At 26.8% G+C, this 5,343-nt stretch overlaps 1 long non-coding RNA gene and 1 other non-coding gene across 2 annotated transcripts; both read right to left on the reverse strand.

Annotated features, from left to right (window-relative positions):
- LOC121174582 (uncharacterized) lies at positions 1-2,011 on the reverse strand. Its single transcript, XR_005890685.1, has 2 exons — positions 1,491-2,011; positions 1-1,384 (listed from the first exon to the last, which is right to left on the reverse strand). It is a non-coding gene; the product is annotated as an uncharacterized lncRNA (long non-coding RNA).
- On the reverse strand, positions 1,598-1,702 carry MIR390A (microRNA MIR390a). The gene has a single exon (NR_048610.2). It is a non-coding gene; the product is annotated as a microRNA MIR390a (primary transcript).
- Positions 2,012-5,343: the final 3,332 nt, after the last annotated feature.

Below are 5,343 nucleotides of genomic sequence, written 5' to 3' on the forward strand. Positions count from 1 at the left end.
TCAGTATCAAGGGCCATATGAATATTTTATTCTTCACTAGTATAACGTACTATATATTCACAAGTGGTCCCCCCAAATAACTTCAGTCTATCAATTTGTGAGACATAAATTGTAACTTGTAAGTGCGTGAATTTCATCTCTTATTACTTGCGCTCTACCCCTTTTTCGTCTTCTTCTCCACCTTCGTTTACCTCTTGTAAAGCTTCATTTTTTTTTTTTGGTATATCTTGTAAAGCTTACCTTGAACATTCGCTTGAAAAATAAAAATAAAAAGTAAATTGTTAGTACGTGTGTACCCCAACTCTTTCAAATTCCAATGACAAGAATCGAATAAAAAGTGTTAATTTGTGTGGGTGGCTATTGTGCACAAGTTGACATTTGACAACATATTTCTCTAAGTTTGATTTATACGTGAATCCCAAATTACACATGTGCAATGTCTAATCTAGAACCCCCACTCAAATCAAAAGGGAAACTATAGTATATCACCAACTTAAGGAGTGGGGGCAGACAAATAGAATTGCGCAAACCTTAGCTTTAACGTTGGGCAATCTAAATCATGGGAATTTGGACTTAGACCGTAACACGAAGTTGGGACTAGTCAACATCTCTACTCTACCATTTCATTCCCACGTGATATAGTGGCTAAGTTCGGCTTATATTATATCAATCTTTTCTTCTTTTCTTTTTTTGCATACAATCTTCCTCCTATCCTTGCGATGTTTGTGGATGATGCCGAGTTATATCAAGGGCTACCGAGAATGAAAAAAAAAAAAAAAACTAGTCTTAGTTTAAAAACCATGAAGAATGGAAGTGAGAAATCGCTTGTCTTCTCAAGAAATTCATCACATGAACCCCTTTTTTAACATCAACACAAAATTAAGAAATCAAATGAACCCTGTTTTTAACATCACAAAAAATTAAGGGGATAAACAGTCTCTTAACTGTAATGGTTTATCATTGGGTTACATACTTTTACTTTAGTAGTGAAGCATTTGCTTTTTATGATGAACTATAGTGAAGGAGGAAACAAAAAATCCAAACATTGTATATATCATGGATCATGATCTAATAACTTCTAAGCATCTTGGTTACAAGCTAGAAGGAAAAGCTAGCTAGAAAACAGTTCAAGGTTTGTAAAGAGAACCATTCATTTGATCTTCTCTGAGTTTACTTGAACCTATATTGTAGCATATATGGATAGTGTTAGCTAGAAATTACAGATACCAAATTTTTTTGGCTAGTCATCAACTTTTAAAACACACTTTAAAAAGAGAAAACTTTGAAGTAAATTAAAGAGTCACTCTACACAACCCAAGAGGATTTGACACATTTTGGTTTCTACCTTTCTTCCACTTACTTCATCTTTAGGCTCTCTCTTTCACTTAGGAAAACAAAAAGAAAAGAAAAGATGTTAGTCATTAAAATTGCCATAACAAACAAAAATGAAAGAAGTAGAACAACAAAAGAAGTAGTAAAACTGAAAGAACCTTTGAGTAGTGTAGAGTAGTGCATGATGATTAAGACCAACAATTTTATTTTTATTTTTATTTATTTTTCTTTTGGGGGGTTTCTCCTGAAAACTGAAGATCCATTGTGTGTGGATAGAAGCCATGAAACTCAGGATGGATAGCGCAAGAGAAGATCAAGAGTGAAGAGAAGATCATCCATGGCGCTATCCCTCCTGAGCTTTACAGATTCTTCCACACTAAAAAACAAGAGCAGCACAACACAACAGCACACACACAAGGTGCAGAAGCTAATAACCCTTTTCTTAAAAAAAAGCTGGCTATAGCTAGCTACCATTATGGAACATTAAATGCTTCTGATACATGGTGGGGAGGGACGTAGCAGAGGTATTTATAGAAGCAGAGAAGGGGACGTGGGAAATTTCAGACACAAACACAAAAGGGAAAAAAAATAACAAAAGAAAATAAACAAAATAAAAAAAATGATTAAATTAAGGGAAAAAAAAGAAAAAGCAAAAGATATACTTTTATCTTGTTTTATAGTTTCAGTTTCATTCTTCAAATTTACAAGTTTCACTTTCTATCTCTTAAAATATTTATAAAAAAAAATCAAATTAATCATTTCATTAGTTTATCAGACAAACTTGGCTAATTTAGTAACACTGACAAACTGTGAAAAATGTTACTATATCATATAAGCATTTGTTAGGTAAGTTAAAATTAACATGGTTAATCCGACAAATTGAACGATCAACTAATTTAATTTAAGAGAAATAATAACAATACACTCTTTCTTTGAACATTTTTTTATTAGTCAAATTTTATTTAAAAAAACACAATTTTGGTAGGTCTCATCTTATATTTAATGAATTTCTCTATTAATTTTATAAATTTAAATAAAATTTAATCAATAATAAAGTGTGTAGTACTAAGAGTGTATTAGAGAGTTTAACCATCCTCTTAATTTAATAGAAATAAGAGTTTAATATTCATTCTATGTCAGTGCAATATTTTTTTTTAATATTCATTCTATGCCAGTATAATTATTTTACAGTTAATTGATAAAAAAATTATTGTTGGTATGACTTTTAAGATAATTATTATAAAAATAAATTAATTTATTATATATGTTATTCTATGTCAATATAATTTTTTTTCAGTTAATTGATAACAAAATTATTACTGGTATGATTTTTAAGATAATTATTATAAAAATTAATTAATTAATTATATATGTTAATTTATGATGGGATAAGAGTCTAAAATAGATTTACCTATTTTCCCTTGAAATAAACAAATATAGCAACAGTAATTTTTTATATTTTAGAAAAAGAATCACTTCCTCTTATTGAGCCATGTAAAAAGGTTCACTATTTACTACTATTAACCAGTACCAAATTGACAATTTTTTATCAGGTGATTGCTTGTGTAGATGGGTGGGTCTAAGTTTTTTCCAATTTCACTATGTGTCTTGCTTTTGTCCTTTGAATACCCCTGCCGACTACAATAAGAGTCCATACTTTCCTCTCCATTGAAAAATACGTACGGCTTTCAACTTTGAATTAAATTACAATTATGAACTCGTTTCAACTCCTAAATCAATTCATGATGAGGATCAGATTCATATTCAATTTTGGGTAAAGAAGATGGTTTCTATCAATTCCTCCTCTTCGTGTCCTTGGCTTGCTCCATCTTTTTCATGAATATTCAAATTCTATCATCATGTGTGTTTTTTTTTCTCACCACTTTACTTTTGAGACATAGTATTACTCAACATTAGTATATTGTCCATTTGCCCCCCCTCTTCTTTATTTATGCAACGTTTTTCTTCTTTTTCTTGCATCGCTAAAAGGTTCTTCTTCTTAAACGTGCATTTCTTAAAATACATAATTTAGGCTGGGACAAGATTATTTTGACCATATTGATCTCACAAGTATATAAAATGTGGTGAAATTGAAATTCTGATTCCATTTGCTTCGAGTTATTTTAATGCTTTTTTAAACTTATATCTTTATTTGAGATATTCTAATTATTTTAAGAAATTACTTTTATGTATAATTATTTTTGAAATAAAATTCAATATTTATATTTATAATTAAAAAAATCAAGGTTCCCTAATTTTACAGATCCAAAATTTGATATAAATATCTGTCTAAAAACTCAAGAGTAATAGATTAAAGCCCCGTATTGGACAAAGACAAATTTAATTAATCACTAATAATTTACTATTAATATTTACGAGTTTTGTTAACGAAAATTTTAAGGATAGCCGTTAGAAATTATAGTGAGGATAAATTAAAAATTATGATGGAATAATAAATTAATAATATTTTAGTGAATAAAGGTTGATTTAATTGATAAGAAACTTTTCAAAAAAGGCATCAGTTTAATTTCTAGACCAGTAAATCTTGTCTTGTTGGTGAGTAATATAAATATATTTATATAAGTATTTTTGGAATCTTGAGATCTGTTCTGATGTTAATGAATTCATGATATCTAACTCATGTATTTTTTTTCATTTCTTAACTAATATTTTTTTTTTGTTATTTATCATATTATATGTTCTCTTTATTAACTAATCTTTAAAATCTTTTGACTCGTTTGATTCATCACTTTTATTAACATCTGTTCTCTTTATTATATTTTCTTTCAATCATAAAATTTTAACCAAAACTTTACATAAAAGGATTCGATTTCAATTCCACTCACTAATGTATAATATGTCTTTTTTTCTTTCTTTTTTTTTACAGAACTAACCTACTATGTTTAAGAACACTTGTTAATATTCTCCAATATTTATACTAGCATAAAAGTGATACTTTTGAGTCTTTTCTATGAATGCTTTTAAAAATTTGAAAGATAAGTATTAAAGAATTACTGATTTTCGATATAATAAATATTTTTCATTTTAGTAAACTTTTTGTACTTTTATTTCCTTAAAACAGTGTACAATTGCAACTATGCAGTTAGTGCGTTTATTTCTTGAAAGTGTCATTGAAAAAATAATTAGTACTTTTTATTTATAGTGACAAATAATTTGAGGCAAAGATATACTATTGAAAAACGATGACAAAAAAATGAGATACAAGAATAGTAATTATTGTTCTTTTTATTTAAACTAGGGGAATGTGTCTCCCTAAGTTTTGTAAATAATAAAAAAATAGAAGTTAAATAAATTTAATAAAAAAATAACAGAATAAAAAAAACTAATAATAGAAAAGTAGTGGGAAATTAATATAGGTTAAAAAATTAAAATTTAAGAAATAGTTTAAGGATAAATTTATCGAATGAAATATGGCAAATTGGATAATTTTCATTAGTTATATATTACTATTAGTTAGTTTCCTTTAATCCCATTAAACTTTATATAGATTTTATTGATTAATTTTTCTGGAATTTATTAATTATACTATTTATTTCTTTATTTCATAGTAGATAATTAAAAACAATATTACATTATAATTAATATAATAATATTAATTAATTTTTCCTTAAATTTTTAAAATGACATATAAAAAAGGTACACAAACTTTCTAAAAATTGATACTTAAAAAATGAAAATTATATTTTTAAAATAAATTTTAAATAATTCATGTATTTTTTAATATAATATATATTATATTTTTTAGTAGTATTTATTATTTATATTTCTTTAATCAATATTTTAAACGCTAATATATTCGGTCCATCTTTGGTTCAGAAAAAAAAAAAATCGGTCTATCTTTGGATAGTGGAGGGTAGAATTTTCGATTTATGCTAGATTTTATATCTTTAGTTGTACGTTATTGTGGATGTAACTTCGATTTCTTTTCCTCGTGATTTTTAATAAATTGGCTTTGGAGCTTTAGTCCCTTTCTTACAAAAAAAAAAAAAA

Source organism: Glycine max, chromosome 3 (genome assembly GCF_000004515.6).
Source record: "Glycine max cultivar Williams 82 chromosome 3, Glycine_max_v4.0, whole genome shotgun sequence".
NCBI lineage: Eukaryota > Viridiplantae > Streptophyta > Magnoliopsida > Fabales > Fabaceae > Glycine > Glycine max.